Below are 20,844 nucleotides of genomic sequence, written 5' to 3'. Positions count from 1 at the left end.
ACTTCCAAAACTATGTTGAATAATAGTGGTGAGAGTGGGCAACCTTGTGTTGTTCCTGATCTTAGTGGAAATGGTTTCAGTTTTTCACCACTGAGGACGATGTTGGCTGTGAGTTTGTCATATATGGCCTTTATTATGTTGAGGAAAGTTCCCTCTATGCCTACTTTCTGGAGGGTTTTTGTTTGTTTGTTTGTTTGAATTTATCTACTATTTATTTATTTATTTTGGCTGCGTTGGGTCTTTGTTGCTGTGTGCAGGCTTTCTCTAGTTGCGGCGAGTGGGGGCTGCTCTTCGTTGCGGTGCACAGCCTCCTCATTGCGGTGGTTTCTCCCGTTGCGGACCATGGGCTCTAGGTGTGTGGGCTTCAGCAGTTGGGGCTCACAGGCTGTAGAGCACAGGCTCAGTAGTTGTGGCACAGGGGCTTAGCCGCTCCACAGCATGTGGGATCTTCACAGACCAGGGCTCGAACCCATGTCCCCTGCATTGGCAGGTGGACTCCCAACCACTGCGCCACCAGGGAATTCCTGGAGGGTGTTTATCATAAATGGGTGTTGAATTTTGTTGAAAGCTTTCTCTGCATCTATTGAGATGACCGTATGGTTTTTCTCCTTCAATTTGTTAATATGGTGTATCACACGTTGATTGATTTGTGTATATTGAAGAATCCTTGCATTCCTGGGATAAACCCCACTTGATCGTAGTGTATGATCCTTTTAATGTGCTGTTGGATTCTGTTTGCTAGTATTTTGTTGAGGATTTTTTCATCTATGTTCATCAGTGATATTGGCCTGTAGTTTTCTTTCTTTGTGACATCTTTGTCTGGTTTTGGTATCAGGGTGATGGTGGCCTCATAGAATGACTTTGGGAGTGTTCCTCCCTCTGCTATATTTTGGAAGAGTTTGAGAAGGATAGGTGTTATCTCTTCTCCAAATGCTTGATAGAATTCACCAGTGAAGCCATCTGTTCCTAGGATTTTATTTGTTGGAAGATTTTTAATCACAGTCTCAATTTCAGTGCTTGTGATTGGTCTGTTTATATCTTCTATTTCTTCTTGGTTCAGTCTTTGAAGGTTGTGCTTTTCTAAGAATTTGTCCATTTCTTCCAGGTTGTTCATCTTATTGGCATAGAGTTGCTTGTAGTAGTCTCTCATGATCCTTTGTATGATTGCTTTCCTTCTGCTTACTTTGGGTTTTTTTGTTCTTTTTCTCTCATTGCTTTAGGTGTAAGTTTAGGTTGTTTATTTGAGATGTTTCTTTTTTCCTGACGTAGGACTGCATTGCTATACACTTCCCTCTTAGAACTGCTTTTGCTGCATCTCATAGGTTTTGGCTCTTTGTGTTTTCATTGTCATTTGTTTCTAGGTAGTTTTTGATATCTTCAGTGATCTCTTGGTTATTTAGTAGCGTATTGTTTAGCCTCCATGTGTCTGTATTTTTTACAGTTTTTTTCCTGTAATTGATATCTAGTCTCATAGTTGTTGTCAGAGAAGATGCTTGATATGCTTTCAATTTTCTTAAATTTACCAAAGCTTGACTTGTGACCCAAGATACGATCTATCCTGGAGAATGTTCCATGTGCACTTGAGAAGAAAGTGTATTCTGCTGTTTCTGGATGGAATGTCCTATAAATATCAATTAAGTATATCTGGTCTAATGTGTAATTTTAAGCTTATGTTTCCTTATTTTCATTTTGGATGATCTGTCCATTGGTGAAAGTGGGGTGTTAAAGTCCCCTACTATTATTTTGTTACCAACCAAACCAATAAACAAACCCACCAATAAAAACAGGCACTAAAAACTAAACGAAGATAAACATAAAACCAATAACAAATCAAACACAGAAAGCAAACCCCAATTCTAAAGTTGCTGCCAAAGTCCACCACCTCAATTTTGGGAACGTTGGTTGTCTATTCAGGTATTTCACAGATGCAGAGTCTATTCAATCCGATTGTGGGGATTTAATCCACTGCTCCTGAGGCCGCATGGAAAAATTTCCCTTTTTCTTCTTTGTTCGTACTGGGGCTCCTGGGGTTCAGCTTTTGTTTTGGCCCCACCTCTGCCTGTAATCCGCCCTCAGGCATTCTCTTCCCCACCCAGACAGGAAGGGGTTAAAGCAGCAGCTGATTGGGCCCCTCTCTTCCCTCAGGCTGGGGAGAGGGAGGGGTATGGTAGTCATAACTGGAATGCGGGTTGGGGCTTGCCTGTGGCGGCAGAGACCAGCATGATGTTGCAACAGCCTGAGGTGTGCCGTGTGTTCTCCCAGGAAAATTGGACCTGGATCACAGGACCCTGGCAGTGGTGTGCTGCACAGGCTCCCAGGGGGTTGTAGGTAGTGACCTGGGCTTGTACACAGGATTCTTGGTGGCAGCGTTAGCAGTTCCTGCCCACCTCTGAGGTCCAAGATGATAGCCATGGATCATGCCCTTCTCTGGAGCTCACTTAGGCAGTGTTTTTCCGTCTGTGGGCACATGGAGCAAAAGCCCCTCTCCTCACACATCCTGAAACAATGGTCTCTCGCATCTCCGACAGGTCCAGACCTTTTCCCGGACTCCCTCCTGGCTAGCTGTGGCACACTAGCCCCCTTCAGGCTGTGTTCACACAGCCAACCCCAGTCCTCTCCCTGGATTCCGATCTCTGAAGCCCGAGTCTCAGTTCCCAGCCCCCACCCACCCTGGCGGGTGAGAAGACAAGCCTCTTGGGCTGGTGAATGCTGGTTGGCACCAATCCTCTTTGGGGGAATCTCTCTGCTTTGCCCTCTGCAGCCCTGTTGCTGCGCTCTCCTCTGTGGCTCTGAAGCTCCCCCCACTCCTGTCCCCACCAGTGAAGGGGCTTCCTAGTGTGTGGAAACTTTTCCTCCTACACAGTTCCCTCCCAGAGGTGCAGGTACCATCCCTATTCTTTTGTCTCTGGTTTTTCTTTTTTCTTTTGCCCTATCCAGGTACGTGGGGAGTTTCTTGCGTATTGGGAAGTCTGAGGTCTTCTGCCAGTGTTCAGTAGGTGTTCTGTAGGAGCTGTTCTACATATAGATGTATTTTTGATGTATTTGTGGGGAGGAAGGTGATCTCCACGGCTTACTCCTCTGCAATCTTGAAGGTCTCTTTAAAAATAAAGTTATTTGGGGTTTCCCTGGTGGCGCAGTGGTTGAAAGTCCGCCTGCTGATGCAGGGGACACGGGTTCGTGCCCTGGTCCGGGAAGATCCCACATGCCGCGGAGTGGCTAGGCCCGTGAGCCATGGCCACTGAGCCTTGCGCGTCCGGAGCCTGTGCTCCGCAACGGGAGAGGCCACAACAGTGAGAGGTCTGTGTACCGCAAAAAAAAAAAAAAATAATAATAATAATAAAATAAAGTTATTTTTAAAAAAGAAGAAAAATATAAAATACAATGATTGCCTTAAACAGATCTGAAGAGGACTCAGTTATTCCCTGAAGCACCGTTCTTAGTTTAAAAAAAAAAAAGATCAGAATTCTGTAAAACATACAAGATTGTGCGCTTTTTCTTTGGTTCCTAACATCTAGTACTTTGTTCTCCTGAAGGCCAAACTTCGGCCTTCTATTATTTTTTTTTTTTGTATTTTGAGTTAAAATGCCTTCATCTACTCTAATCTTGTAACTTACCACCTCTGTGGTAATTATGTAATTGTTGAGTCCATCCAGTCGCACTTCCCTAAATGCCTACCCGGCTTTTGTATTTGGATATACCACCACCATCACCTGTCTAAAGCTGAATATATCTTCTCTCTGAATTCTTTTCTGTTCTCAAGCTTATTTTTCATTGTTCTTATTTTGCATGCTCTCCATGTCCTTCCCCATCACACTCTATGAATCTATCACATAATATTAATTACATCCAATGCTTCATGTTTATTTCTTTTGATATCACTCTATTTCAGGACCATACCACATCAATGATTAATAATAACATTTCTCTTAAGTGTGCTCAGTGATTAAAATCAAACTATATTTTCAAATAACCTCTATTTCACCCTGCCCGAATTTGGGGAACACTCTTTAATCTTGAGGTAAAGAACATGTCACATTTCTGCTCAAAACGCTTCTCTTGCTCCCCATTATATAAAAGACAGAATCTTACATTCTCATGTTTCCATAGTTAAGACTTAACCTTACTTTCTGCTTACTCTTCTGTGAAATCTCTTACTTGAATCATCTACTTGGGTTGACTTGTCTTTTTTTTTTTTTTTTTTTTTTTTTTTTTTTTCAGTACGCGGGCCTCTCACTGTTGTGGCCTCTCCCGTTGAGAAGCACCGGCTCCGGACGCGCCGGCTCAGCAGCCATGGCTCACGGGCCTAGCCGCTCCGCTGCATGTGGGATCTTCCCGTACCAGGGCACGAACCCGTGTCCCCTGCATCGGCAGGCGGACTCTCAACCACTGCGCCACCAGGGAAGCCCTGACTTGTCTTCTAAGGCCTCTGCCTAGATCATTTTACTTCCCACATTTTATTTATGCTTCACCTTTTTCATTCTCAGTATTATTCCCTCTCACCATCATGCTACATCTTCATATATATCCAAATGCAACCCAACCTTCAACCTCATGTAGTTTCTTCTTTAATCAAAACTATTTATTGAGCACATGGTTTGTGCTATTCATTGTTCTATGCTATGAAATAGTACCAATAAGTAAGATACCATCTCTGCCTCCAAGAAGCATAGAGCTGGTCAAGAATCAATTACAACAGTGTAAACAGTGCAGAACAGGGACAGCAACCAACATTCATGGACCACCTGTATCAGCCAGGCACATTATGGGCTCCAGACAACCCTGTGAACTCAAGTTGGTTATCCTCACACTCGGAGAAGTGGAGGCTTAGAAAGATTAAATAACTTGACCACACAGCTAGCAACTGGCTCCCAATAGTCTGTGAACCCAAAGCTTCCCATTGTACTGTGATGCAATGAAAACTTCACATAGCAATCTTGCTCTCTTTTGATTCCCTACCATATTTTGTTTTGTGCCATATATTTGACATTCATCATGCACTGGATTAATGTTTATTTCTTACATTTACTCAGAAAAACATTACTTGAATACCTTCAAACTGCCTGACATTGGACCAAGTGCTAAGAAATACAAAGATCAACATGATAAAATCCTTGCCTTCAAGAAGCTCCCAGTCTAGTGTGAGAGGAAACCTTGATCATATTTTAAATTGTGTATTCCATTTTTCTAAATTACATGATATATATTCTCCACATTATAAATGTATAAGAATGGGATTTTAGGACTTTTCTTCTGGATGTATATCAGGTGATTCATAGTTTTCAGAAAATTATTCTCATTCTCAAGATATTTAAATGTACTAATATATGACTTTGCCAGTTGTATCATTATTCATTTGATAGGGAGGGTAGGAGGGAGGGAGACTCAAGAGGGAAGAGATATGGGGATATATGTACATGTATAGCTGATTCACTTTGTTATAAAGCAGAAACTAACACACGGTTGTAAAGCAATTATACTCCAATAAAGATGTTAAAAAAAAAACAACACTACACCTTTTTAAAAAAAAGAAAATAAATTATCTCTGTATATCTTTACATAATCTATGTCTTCTTCATGTATTTTCTGTTTATAAATCTTTTTTATTAATTTGATTTTTCAGAGTTTTGATTTTTAAGCTTAAAGAATAATTTTCTTAATTGCACTGAGTTTCAGTGTACTAATTCAGGATTTACTACTGTTTAGGACTTTCCTCTTACCATCCATGAAGCTGAGTTTTTAATATTCACATTCTAGCTTCCTTAGTTGAATACCTTTTCCACTTTATTAATTGTGTATTTGAGGATTGCAATTTACTTCTATTTTTTTTAAATCATGACATTTTCAAGTTCAGAAAAAAAGCACAGAGAATAACATGGCATGCCTACATATAATTATCATTCAGTTTTATCAGTTTTTCAATTTTTGCAATACTTGCTGTAGATAATTTTTAAGAAATAACAAATGACTGTATTAGTTTGCTAGGGCTGTCTATCAAGGTACCAAAAACCAACTGCTTAAAGAACAGAAATTTATCATCTCACCATTCTGGAAGCCAGGGGTCTGAAATTAAGGTGTCAGCAGAGCCATGCTCCCTCTGAAGCTGCTAGGGATGGATCTGTTTCGTACCTCTCTCCTAGCTTCTGGGAGTTTCTTGGCCAGTGGCAGCATAACTCCAATCTTCACATGATAGTCTTCCTTTGTGTGTGTCTCCGAGCCCAAATCTTCCCTTTTTTTAAGGACACTGGTTATATTAGATTTGAGGACCACCCTATTCAGTATAACTTCATCTTAACTAATGACATTTGTAATAGCCCTATTTCTACTATGTCCATATAAGGTCACACTCTGAGGTACTGGGGGTACAACTTCAATATACAAATTTGAGGGGGACAGAGTGCAACCCATAACAATGACAAATATCCTTGGCAACAAGGGGGTATATTGACTAGAGAATATAAAAATAATTTTTTAAATGACTTCAATTTATTCTGCTTTTTATCATCACCATGGTCTAGCAGTTCCAAACAGCATCAATGAGATTGACCAAGAGGTCCTTAATGTTCCCCTTGGCTTGATTAAACCTTAGCCAGATTTCTTCCTGACCATAATAAGCTCCTGACCTCCCATTTCTTAGAGCACCTCCCCTTTGATGAAAATCTTCTCCAAGCCTCTTGTCATTTTTACAACTCAGAAACGTCTTTCTCAAGACCTGAGAGTCATCCCTTTGAAAAGTAATCATCAAAAAAGATAGCTCTCCTATCTTAGTCTCTGTGGGATGGTAGGAACCTCACTTTGATAAGCACCAATTAGCACACACAGATGGCCTAATCACGTTGACCAAGCTCCCAAGCTCCCCTCAACCCGATGCCTTTCAGTACTTTTCCACTGGCTCACCCGAGTGTTTAAAACATCTCCCATCTTTTGTTGCAGTGGAGTTTAGTTCAAGCTCTCTCCTTTATTGCATTTCTCATGAATAAAATTTTCCTTGTCTGTTTAACTCTGTAGGGTATAACCATACTTTGAAAGTTCAAAGTACTCTATTCCAAAGTCACCTGGAGTACTCTACGATTCTTATTAAATGAGATTAGAGTCCAATTGCTGGCTGTGTTTGTCTTTCTTCAAATGAGGCATTCTCTTACCATTAGTTTCCAAGACTGCTGTTGTTGGATTTGATATGTGACTAATGTGTTAATTTCCTACTATATATCCATTTATCTCTTCTTCCTTATTATTTAGTTGAGTGTGACAGTATTTCCAATTAAAAGATAGTACCTTGCAGGTAGCATTGGCCAGGTGGCTAAATTCCAGACAATGAGATGTAAGTGGACGTGAGGAAGGTCTACTCCCTAACTTATCCTTCTTGACAGAACAAGAAACCCCACTTTGTTTAATTGGCTATATTTAGGTTTTCTGTTACATTCAGCTAAGCTTAAACTTTAACTGACATAGCTTCCATGGCACATCTAATTTGCCACGAAGAATTACTCATTTAAGAAAAAAGAATTGCAGTTTGAAGAAACAGTACTATTTTGTGGCAGATGGTGACATGAGTGGAGGCCACTGACTAGGACTCTCAATGATGCAGCTCCTCACCAGTTAGTCAATATTCTTTCCCGGAGCTTACAAAGCATTGATTTTTATCAACCTAGAGCAGAATTCACCAACAGTTTTTTTGAAACAAAATTAAACATACAAAGTAGCTATAAATCTACACACTGACAGTAGAAAGAGACAAAATAATAGCAGAGTGGCATCTGCAGTGAAAGAAGAGGAATACCAGACTGACCCCAGAGTGGCACTGTGTACTGTAATGGAGTCTATTAGCATGTAATCATATCAGCTCATTATCTTGCATTACAAGGTATTTTATAATGCTATTTTCTTTTTGGATAGACAGTAGTGCTTTCACTCAATTCCCTCTAGCAGTCACAGATGTGCAGTGCATTACTCTGCATGCTCAAATTTCCAACCATAAGGCAGAGCACTGAGAATAATTCACATGGACTTATCAACAGGTTTACAAGTATTTTCCCACATATACTGGGAATATTCTTCATTCCAGGTCTTGGTTTCATATTTCATGGTTAACTAGCTTTCTTTTGATGTCTCATATATACTATCTGCCCTCAAATGAAGAAGTATTCTTTTAAATATTAAGCCTACTAATATTAACTAATATTATTAATTAGCAAGTACCAGTTACATATTTAGTGATCCAGAAGAATATTACATTTGTGGAAAAAGTAACAGTTACTGCTGACTGTTTGAAACTCAACTCAATTACTTCATGCTTACCAATGTAAGTATTTGGAGACAGCACCCACCCCCCACCCCCCACCCCCATCAAATTTGGTTTCTAATAGGAAAAAAAGCAACTAAAAGTCATACATACCATTACTTCCAATTCATACTTATGGATGTGAGTATCTTGGTGAAAATCTTTGTTTAAAAGATACTACAAACCAGAAATTTGGAATAAAAAAAGAATAGAATAGTTATATCCTAATAAAGATATTTATTAATTTTAACTTATATTCCTAAAAATCATATCCTATATAATGATCAATGCTTCCTATAACAAAATATTTGATGGGAAAGTGTAAGTATCATGGAGAAGATTTATGAGTCAGAATTTGCATTTACTAAGATACAGGGAAGGCCATGGTCTCCTGATGTTATTTGAGGTTCTTATCTTTGTACCCAAAGACTCTCCCACATGCTCATATGATGCCATATTATTTGAAATGTCACTGTTTGCTGAAGGATAGCAAGTAGCTCACTGAATCAGCAGGAGGACTAGAAAAACTCCCTAGCAGGAACAGAGGGAGTCAAGGTTCAATGAAGATTCAGCCACGGACATGTATGCTTAGGATGTGTGGCAGAGTATATTACGTTCTCAATTCTCCATTCCCTTGTAATAACATTATACATTCATACCCTTGCCATGGACTCTTGGTAGAAAAAGTGTTATTTCCTAGCTTCTTACCTTTGGGCTTAGCCATGTGACTTGCTGTGTCCAATGGGATATTAGTGGGCATGATAAAGCAAAGGCTTGCATCGTGCCCGGAATGTGCACGCACCAGCTATAATGCTGTCCCAGAAAATGTGAGCCATATGGAGAAATCCTAAATGCTAGGCATGGTCTGGAGCCAAGTCCAGCCATGTGCAGTTGAGATCAGCTGAGCCCCAGTTAACATGCAACGCATGAGCGAGAAGCAAATACTTTTGCTGTATGCCACTGAGATTTCTATAGTAGTTTATTGTGCAGTATAAGCTGAGCAACAAAGGAAAACAATGGCCCCATTACTACTGGTTACTGATAGCCACAGATGTTGTTAAAAATAGCAATAAATATCCTTGTACTTTCCTGATTTTCCTCTTAAGTATTAAATTTCCAGATAAAAATAGGTAATTAGGCATCAAAGGGTAATATAGCTCTTTCTGCTTTCATGGAAGTAGGTGAGGTCATTGCCCAAATATTTAAGGGTTATGCCAAAACAGGGAAGGTATTCCCACAATGGACAGCCAAAACAACAAATACACACTAGAGTTACTCAAGAGAAAGAGGTAGGCATGGAAAAGAATCCCAATTTAGGAAAATAAAGGCTAACAGTACAGCATTTGCAAAAACTGTTGCTTAATACTTAATAAGTATTACACCAAAATAATGGTTCAATGTTTATTTTTAAAATCTGGAACACAAAAGAAAAATTGTCATCTTTCCTTCAGGTCTTCTCTGAGCCTTTAAAATATATATATTCATACACACACACACACACACACACACACACACACACACACACACACTTTGTGACTTTCCTAGGCAAAAGAAGGCATAGTGTGTGGCATTCTCCAAGTTTGACCAGTGACCTGTTTTTTTGGCATCTCATATGTGACTTGTTTTATTTGTCCCCAATAACACAAACTGAGAAATACTGTTAGAGGAAATCACAAAGTACTTTTGGAGTACATGGAAATTACCAATTTGACTAATTTACTAAATTACTAATGTGACTAACTGTGTCTGCCAGGAGTTGCACATAGAGAGGGATGCTTGGGAGCAGAATCTAGAATGATGTATAGGACTTTTCCAGGGAAACTTCTGAGAGAAGAGCATTTCAAGTACATACAGGAAAGAGAATTTAATATGAAAGACAGATATATAATGAAGTACTTGGGAATTTCAGTAAGTGATGCCCAACAAAGATCAGTAAGAATGATGGAAGTTTAGATGTTTGTGATGATGGTTATAGCAAAGGCAGTAGAGGCACCGTGGTGTGGTGTTAAGAGCATGAGCTTTGGCCTTCAGCACACCAGAGTAACTGGCCCTGTGAACCTGGGCAAAGTAAGTTACTTATCTCTGCCCCAGCTTCTTCAGTTATGAGGTGCTAAACGTGATGGCACATTCAAAGAATGTTAAGCAATTCAAATAGGATGTAGTGAAGCAAAGGTGGAAGGGAAGGGTAAGTAAGGTAAGGCTATAGAGCTAGACTAGGAGCCAGATCAACATATACTGGGAAAAAACCCTCCAAATTATATAGCTGATGTTTATTGAATATATACTTTGAGTCAGGTACTTTTCTATACAATTTATATGTATAAACTCATTTATCTTCAAAATAATCACAAAGGTAGATACTATATTTTACCTCATAAATATCTCTGGAGCCAGAGATATTAAGTAATTTACCCAAAGTTACACAATTTGTAAATTGCAGGACTGAATTCGAAGCTCTGGTCACCTTGTTCCATAGTCTGTGCTCTTAACCACTATTCCAGTGGCTTTCAAAGTAATTTTTTTTTTACCTCAATCCACAGTAAGAAATGTGTCTCCTGTCATAAAGTAATGTGTGTGTGTGTGTGTGTGTGTATCTCAATTCCAAAAATTATGGCTATCCTTTATAAGTGTGATTTATTTAGATATTTCTATTCTAGTATAGTCTATTTAATTTTTTTAGAACTGTTGTTCACAACAAAAGAGTAAATTTATTTTGGAACCACTAATTGATCATAGTCTACTGTTTGAATAATACTGCACTGTGCCATAATTTGCATCCCTTTCTAAGGAACTTAGAATTTACCCCAAAAAAAGAAAAAAAAAAAAACAAAGTAAAGAACAAGTGAAGGACTTAAAATAAAGGACTAACCTAATCAGATTATGTGTTTTAAAAATATCACTCCATGGGAGGGAGGGAGACGCAAGAGGGAAGAGATATGGGAACAATATGTATATGTATAACTGATTCACTTTGTTGTAAAGCAGAAAATAACACACCATTGTAAAACAGTTATACTCCAATAAAGATGTTAAAAAAAAAAAAAATAAATAAATAAATAAATAAATAAATAAAAATATCACTCCTGACAGTGTGGAGGTTAAATTGGAGAGAATCGGCACTGGAAGAAACAAACCTATTTAGAGATTTTTGTAATGCTAAAAAAGAAAATAATGCATGGAGAGCAAGAAACAGGAAATATAATCAAAGGACACAACAGAATGACTGATAAAATCTATAAGGTGAAACAGAGGAGTGAATGGAGGACAACTTCCGTATTTCCATTTTCATTATGCAAGAAGATGAATGTAAAGATGAACTGTTGTGCTGTCTTTCTGTCATCATTTAACTTTATATCACCTTCCCTAAGCAATGCGTTTACTCCATCTTTGGTCTACCTGATCTGTAATTCATTTATTCATTCATTCATTCATTCAACAAATATCAGCACCTACTATAGGACAGGTATTGGTCTAGCTGCCTGATGGGAAAAATTACAAAGGGAAGTGGAATAGGGAGTGTGAGGATGGGGGCGGGAGCTCAAAATCTTAAATCCGATAGGGAGGGAGGCCTCCCTAGGAAGGTGAGACTTGAACAATAACCTGTAAGATGTGAGGTTGTGGGCCTTGTATTTTAGAATATTTTCTAAGTTTTACCATCTTTGATACTCCAATTTCCTGATTTTTTTTTTTCAGGCCACACTGTGTGGCATGCAGGATCTTAGATCCCAGACCAGGGATTGAACCTATGTCCCGCTGCATTGGGAGCACAGAGTCTTAACCACTGGGCTGACAGGGAAGCCCCCAGTTTTCCATTTTATTCATGTTAATTTTTTTTTTTTTTTTTTTTTTTTTTTGTGGTATGCGGGCCTCCCTCCCAGACCGGGGCGCGAACCCGGTTCCCCTGCATTGGCAGGCGGACGCGCAACCACTGCGCCACCAGGGAAGCCCCATGTTAATTTTTTTATGTTAATTTTTATATTTATCTTTTTAGGCGACCCTTCTCCTTTTTGACCAAAAATGTTGAATATATCAAGTACCTATTATTAACCAGGCACTGAAATAATTGTTTTATAAATATTATCTAATTTAATCATCCAAAAACTTTGAGATGGGTAATTTTATTATTCCCATTTACAGATGAGGAAGCAGTTGCTTAGACTGCTTAAATAACATGCTTGAATTCACAGAGCTGGTGTGAGAGGAGAATTTCAAACTCCAACTACAAAGATTTAACCATCACAGGTCTTAGCCATTATTCTATATATTAACTTGTTTGTATAGGCATACCTTGGTTTTATTGTGCTTCATAGATATTGTGTTTTTTACAAATTGAAGGTTGGTGGCAACCCTTCATCAAGCAAGTCTACCAGTGTCATTTTCCAAGAACATTTGCTCACATGTCTGTGTGTCACATTTTGGTAATTCTCTCAATACCTCAAACTTTTTCATTATTATGATTATGGTGATCTGTGATCAGTGATCTTTGATGTTACTATTGTAATTGTTTTGGGGCACCATGGACGGCACCCACATAAGATGAAAATCTATAAAGATTGTGTGCGTTCTGACTGCTCCACTGACCCCATCTCTCTCCCTCTCCTTGGGCCTCCCTATTCTCTAAGACACAACAATATTAAATAACCAATTAATAACCCTACAGTGGCCTCTAAGTGTTCAAGTGAAAGAAGACTTGCATGTTTCTCACTTTGAATCAAAAGCCAGAAAGGATGAATCTTACTGAGGAAAGCATGTTGAAAGCTGGGACAGACCAAAAGTTAGGCCTCTTGTGCCAGTTAGCCAAGTCGTGAAGGCAAAGGAAAAGTTCTTAAAGGAAACTACTACTCCAGTGAATACACACATGATACGAAAGAGGAACAGCCTTCTTACTGATATGGAGAAAGTTTCAGTCATCCAGAGAAAATCAAACCAGCCACAACATTGCCTGAAACCAAAGCCAAATCCAGAGCAAGGCCCTAACTCTCTTCAATTCTGTGAAGGCTGAGAGAGGTGAGGAAGCTGCAGAAGAAAAGTTTGAAGCTAGAACGGGTGGGCTCATGAGGTTTAAGGAAAGAAGCCATCTCCGTAACATCACAGTGCAAGGTGAAGCAGCAAGTGCTGAGGTAGAAGTTACAGCAAGTTATCCAGAGGATTTAGCAAAGATTATTAATGAAGGTGGCCACACTAAACAACAGATATTCAACGTAGATGAAACACCCTTATACTGGAAGAAGAGGCCATCTCGACTTTCACAGCTAGAGAGAAGTCAATGCGTGACCTCAAAGCTTCCAAGGACAGTCTGACTCTCTTATTAGGAGCTAATGCATCTGGTGACTTGACGTTGAAGCCAATGCTTGTTTACCATTCCAAAAATCCTAGGGCCCATCAAAATTATGTTAAATCTACTCTGCCTGTGCTCTACGAATGGAACAACAAAGCCTGGATGACAGCACATCTGTTGACAACATGATTTACTGAATATGTTAAGCCCGCTGTTGAGACCCACTGCTCAGAAAAAAAAGATTCCTTTCAAAGTATTACTGCTCATTGACAATGCACATGGTCACTCAAGAGCTCTGATGGAGATGTAAATGAGATTAATGTTGTTTTCATGTCACACATGAAACTAACACAACATCTATTCTGCCCCTCATGGATCAAAGAGTAATTTTGGATTTCAAGTCCTATTATTTAAGAAATACATTTTGTGAGGCTTCTATAGATAGTGATTCCTCTAATGGATCTGGGCAAAGTCACCTGAACCTTTCTGGGAAGGATTCACCATTCAAGATGTCATTAAACATATTCATGGTTCATCAAAATATCAACATTAACAGGAGTTTAGAAGAAGTTGATTCCAACCCGCATCGATGACTTCATGGGTTCAAGATTTCAGTGGAGAAAATAACTGCAGATGTGGTGGAACTACAAAGAGAACTAGAATTAGAAGTGGAGCCTGAAGATGTGACTGAGTTGCTGCAATCTCACAAAAAAACTTGAATGGGGGCTCTCCTGGTGGTGCAGTGGTTAAGAATCCACCTGCCAATGCAGGGGACATGGGTTCCAGCCCTGGTCCGGGAAGATGCCACATGCCATGGAGCAACTAAGCCCGTGCACCACAACTACTGAAGTTTGTGTGCCACAATTACTGAAGCTCACGCACCTAGAGCCGTGCTCTACCACAAGAGAAGCCACCACAATGAGAAACCTGTGCACTGCGACAAAGAGTAGCTCCCACTCCACACAACAAGAGAAAAACCCACGTGCAGCAACGAAGACCCAATGCAGCCGATAAATAAATTTATTTATTTAAAAAAAAAATTGAACAGATGAGGATTTGCTTCCTTATGGCTGAACAAAGAAAGTGGCTTCTTGAGATGGAATCTACCTGGTAAAGATGCTGTGCAGATTACTGAAATGACAAGAAAGGATTTAGAATATTACATAAATTTAGTTGATAAACCAGTAGCAGAGTTTGAGTGGATTGACTCCAATACACAAAGAAGGTCTACTGTGGATAAAATGCTATCAAACAGTATTGCATGCTCCAGGGAAATCATTAATGAAAGGAAGAGCCAATCAATGTGGCAAACTTTACTGTTGTCTTATTTTAAGAAGTTGCCACCCCAGCTTCAGCAACCACCACCCTAATCAGTCAGCAGCCATTAACTTGGAGGCAAGACCCTCCACCAGCAAAAGGATTATGACTTGCAGAAGGCTCAGATGATGGTTAGCATTTTTGGCAATAAAATATTTTTTAGTTAGGGTATGTATATTGTTCTTTTATACGTAATGCTATTGCACACTTAATAGACTATAGTATAATCACAACTTTTATATGTTTTGGGAAACACAAAAATTCTTGTGACTCACTTTATTATGGTGGTCTAGAACTGAACCTGCAATATCCCCGAGGTATACCTGTATATATCTATTTGAAAATCTTAATTTTTTTGTAAATTTCTTCTTAATTTGTATAACACTTCAGGTCTTACTAATTGAAAATATTTGTAATTGTAGAGTCAAAATTTCATTTTTGATCATCTAATATTCTTGAACTATATTTCTTTTAAGATTATCCAGACAGAAGGATTATGACAATTTTTGTTAAAATATTTTATTGCTGAAGTCTAAGGCATGTTTCTAACTATCTTTCTTTGTGATTATGAATTTCACAATGATGTAGTCCTTCCCTGCTAAAAGACTCAATACTATATAGGTAAGTAAGTATGGACCACTCTATAGTTACCCTGGTTAAGACCACAGTGAGTACTAAAATAGAACAGTTAAAAGTCTGATGGAAATAAAAGCTTATAATGCTGTGTATGTGTTCATGAATGTGTTACTAGAATATTGCTTAGAGATGCAACAGTCTACCTTTAACTCTGAAATTTAACAATCAGAAAACAAGAGGAGATTTAACAAGCAACAGCTGCTCTGGAGCTATGTCTCAGGTGTTCAGAATGAATCCTTACGTCTTATAAGAACACTGTCTGAAAGAATGTGATGAAAGGTGCTGGAGAGGATGGTCACCACTTCGTAAATCAAGTAAAAGAAGTAAATTAATGTAGAAAAAAAATCACAAAGATAAGGAAGGAGAATTTTTGAAAAGATAAACTTTCCACTGCTGGCAAAACTGCCTTCAACTCCTCAGATATGACCACATTTACATTTCAGTAATTAACAGTAACATTTGAAAAAATGTGTATAATGTGAAATATATAGAGTATTGAGACCTATAAATTCTTGTCAGTATGTAGGGCAAGGCAAATTTTTAACAACTTTCTGTTCTATATTTTCAACCATTCCATCTGGTGATAAATTATCATTTCATCTGTTTTTCCACTTGAATTCAGTGTAGAAGTTGCCTTCATTGTTTCCACTGTCTTTTGCAAATTTAAAGTAAAATCAAAATAAATAGAGATGTATCAGATATTCTCCTCTTAGTGGAATTAGTAGTTTTTGAATGTCACTGTTATATCTGGCTCCTTTGTTAATTAGTAGATGATTATTAAGAAATTGAGGATTTTTTTCTTTAAAGAAATACAGAAAGATAAGAAAAGTTCAGAAATCATCTCTGATTTCTGCATGAAAAGAAGAGTGTGCATGTGTGTGGAGGAGGGCAGACTAGCTACCCTGGAAGGCAGACATATTTACTGCTTAAAACTTGGTGTGGGATGAGGTATGATCATCCACACTTGTTAACATCTACCTGGGATGCTTCTGCCACATGACAGTAGGTCTTGTGCCACATTGCAAGATGTTCCTCTAACCTTTAAGAGCAAGATCTCAACAACATAGATATCATGCCTTAATTATGCAGCAGAAATAAAAATTTCAGGGAAGTTTTACCATGTTAAGAATTAAGGAGTGAGTCACTGTTTGTAAACTGAATTTGTACAAAGATGAATTAAGACTTAACAGATTCATTTTGAACTGTTTGTGCTTCTTGGGAAAGAAAGTGTTCATTTGAACAAAGGTTGTGTGTTTATGTGTGTGTGTATTTAATTTTTTCCAGAATTTTAAATATATCTATTCAATTTAAAATGTTATCTTACCTAAATATACACAGCATAGCAGCCTAGGCTGCATTTACCCCATGACATGTATCCAGAATTTACTTATGAAAGAAGGAGAGAATGGTATGTGAATGTTACTAAAAATGACATCTCAAGACCTATGTGCAAAAATTTAAAGAAAAATGAGACAACAGAGAGACAGGGTTCAAGATGGCAGAGTAGAAGGACATGTTCTCACTCCCTCTTGCAAGAGCAGTGGAATCACATCTAACTGCTGAAAAATCATCAACAGGAAGACAATGGAACTCAACAAAACAGATACCCCACATCCAAAGACAAAGGAGAAGCCACAATGAGACGGTGGGGGGGGCACAATCACAATGAAATCAAATCCCATAACTTCTGGGTGGGTGACTCAAAAACTGGAGAACACTTAAACCACAGAAGTCCACCCACTGGAGTAAAGGCTCTGAGCCCCACGTCAGGCTTCCCAACCTAGGGGTCTGGCAACAGGGGGCAGAATTCCTAGAGAATCAGACTTGAAAGCTAGCGAGATTTGATTGCAGGACTTCAACAGGACTGGGGGAAACAGAGACTGCACTCTTGGAGGGCACACACAAAGTAGTGTGTGCATCGGGACCCATCGCATCGGTAGGCTCCAGTGTTGGGTCACCTCAGACCAAACAACCAACAGGGAGGGGATCCACCCCCACCCATCAGCAGAAAAGTGGATTAAAGTTTTACTGAGCTCTGCCCACCAGAGCAACAGTCAGCTCTACGCACCACCAGTCCCTCCAATCAGGAAAATTCCACAAGCCTCTTAGATCTACCAGAGGGCAGACAGCAGAAGCAAGAAGAACTACAATCCTGCAGCCTGAGGAAAAAATACCACATTCACAGAAAGACAGACAAGATGAAAAGGCAGAGGGCTATGTACCAGATGAAGAAACAAGATAAAACCCAAGAAAAAAAAACTAAATGAAATGGAGATAGGCAACTTCCAGAAAAAGAATTCAGAATAATGATAGTGAAGATGATCCAGGACCTCGGAAAAAGAATGGAGGCAAAGATGGAGAAGATCCAAGAAATGTTTAACAAAGACCTAGAAGAATTAAAGAACAAACAAACAGAGATGAACAATACAATAACTGAAATGAAAATGACACAACAAGGAATCAATAACAGAATAACTGAGGCAGAAGAACGGATAAGTGACCTGGAAGACAGAATGGTGGAATTCACTGCTGTGGAACACAATAAAGAAAAAAGAATGAAAAGAAATGAAGACAGCCTAAGAGACCTCTAGGACAACATTAAATGCAACAAAATTTGCATTGTAGGGGTCCCAGAAGGAGAAGAGAGAGAGAAAGTACCTGAGAAAATATTTGAAGAGATTACAGTCGAAACTTCCCTAACATGGGAAAGCAAACAGCCACCCAAGTCCAAGAAGTGCAGAGAGTCCCATACAGGATAAATCCAAGGAGTAACATGCCGAGACACATAGTAATCAAGATGGCAAACATTAAAGACAGAGAAAAATTATTGAAAGCAGCAAGGGAAAAATGACAAATAACATACAAGGGAACTACCATAAGGTAAACAGCTGATTTCTCAGCAGAAACTCTACAAGCCAGAAGGGAGTGGCATGATATACTTAAAGCAATGAAAGGGAAGAACCTACAACCATGATAACTCTACCCCACAAGGATCTCATTCAGATTCAATGGAGAAAGCAAAAGCTTTGCAGACAAGCAAAAGCTAAGAGAATTCAGCACCACCAAACCAGCTCTACACCAAATGTTAAAGGAACTTCTCTAAGTGGAAAACATAAGAGAAGAAAAGGACCTACAAAAACAAACCCCCCAAAATTAAGAAAATGGTCATAGGAAAATACATATCGATAATTACCTTAAAAGTGAATGGATTAAATGCTCCAACCAAAAGACACACGCTTGCTGAATGGATACAAAAACAAAACCCATATATATGCTATCTACAAGAAACCCACTTCAGACCTAGGGACACATACAGACTGAAAGTGAGGGGATGGAAAATAAAGAATGTTACAAGAAACAAGGAAGGACACTACATAATGATCAAGGGATCAATCCAAGAAGAAGATATAACAATTATAAATATATATGGACCCAACATAGGAGCACCACAACACATAACGCAACTGCTAACAGCTATAAAACAGGAAATCAACAGTAACAGAGTAATAGTGGGGGACTTTAACATCTCACTTAGACCAACGGAAAGATCATCCAAGCAGAAAATTTATATGGAAACACAAGCTTTAAATGACACAACAGACCATATAGGTTTAATTGATATTTATAGGACATTGCATTCAAAAACAACAGATTACATTTTCTTCTCAAGTGTACACGGAACATTCTCCAGGACAGTTCACATCTTGGGTCACAAATCAAGCCTCAGTAAATTTAAGAAAATTGAAATCATATCAAGCATCTTTTCTGAGCACAACACTATGAGATTAGAAGTCAATTACACGGAAAAAAACATAAAACACAAACACAAGGAGGCTAAACAATACGTTACTAAATAACCAAGATATCACTGAAGAAATCAAAGAGGAAGGAAATCAAAAAATACCTACAAACAAATTACAATGAAAACACGACGATTCAACACCTATGGGATGCAACAAAAGCAGTTCTAAGAGGGAAGTTTATAGCAATACAAGCCTACCTCAAGAAACAAGAAAAATCTCAAATAAACAATCTAACCTTACACCTAAAGGAATTAGAGAAAGAAGAACAAAAAACCCACAAAGTTACAAATGAAAGAGGAGAAGTTACAACAGACACCACAGAAATACAAAGCATCCTAAGAGACTACTACAAGCAACTCTATGCCAATAAAATGGACAACCTGGAAGCAATGGAACAATTCTTAGGAAGGTATAACCTTCCAAGACTGAACCAGGAAGAAATAGAAAATATGAACAGACAAATCACAAGTAATTGTGATTGAACTGAAATGAATTCAATAATAAAATGAATTTAATAATGAAATGAACTCAATAATGAAATTGAAACTATGATTAAAAATCTTCCAACAAATAAAAGTCAAGGACCAGATGGCTTCACAGGTCAGTTCTATCAAACATTTAGAGAAGAGCTAACACCCATCCTTCTCAAACTCTTCCAAAAGATTGGGGAGGAAGGAACACTCCCAAACTCATTCTATGAGGCCACCATCACCCTGATACCAAAACCAGACAAAAATACTACAAAAAAAGAAAATTACAGACCAATATCACTGGTGAATATAGATGCAAAAATCCTCCAAAAATTATCAGCAAACAGAATTCAACAACACATTAAAAGGATCATACACCATGATCAAGTGGGATTTATCCCAGAATGCAAGGATTCTTCAATATAGGCAAATCAATCAACGTGATACACCATATTAACAAATTGAAGAAGAAAAACCATATGATCATCTCAATAGATACAGAAAAACCTTTTGACAAAATTCAACACTCATTTATGATAAAAAGTCTCCAGAAAGTGGGCATACAGAGAACCTACTTCAACATAATAAAGGCTATATACAACAAACCCACAGCAAACATCATTCTCAAAGGTGAAAAACTGAAAGCATTTCCGCTAAGATTATGAACAAGACAAGGATGTCCACTCTCACCACTATGATTCAACATAGTTTTGGAAGTCCTAGCTGTGGCAATCAGAGAAGAAAAAGAAATAAAAGGAATCCGAATTGGAAAAGTAGAAGTAAAACTGTCACTCTTTCCAGATGACATGATACTATACATAGAGAATCCTAAAGATGTCACCAGAAAACAACTAGAGCTAATCAATGAATTTGGTAAAGTAGCAGGATACAAAATTAATGCACAGTAATCTCTGGCATTCCTATACACTATTGATGAAAAATCTGAAAGAGAAATTAAGGAAACACTCTCATTTACCACTGCAACAAAAAGAATAAAATACCTAGGAATAAACCTACCTAGGGAGACAAAAGACATTTATGCAGAAAACTATAAGACACTGA

Source organism: Physeter macrocephalus, chromosome 6 (genome assembly GCF_002837175.3).
Source record: "Physeter macrocephalus isolate SW-GA chromosome 6, ASM283717v5, whole genome shotgun sequence".
NCBI classification, from domain to species: domain Eukaryota; kingdom Metazoa; phylum Chordata; class Mammalia; order Artiodactyla; family Physeteridae; genus Physeter; species Physeter macrocephalus.
This window is presented reverse-complemented; position numbering follows the sequence as displayed.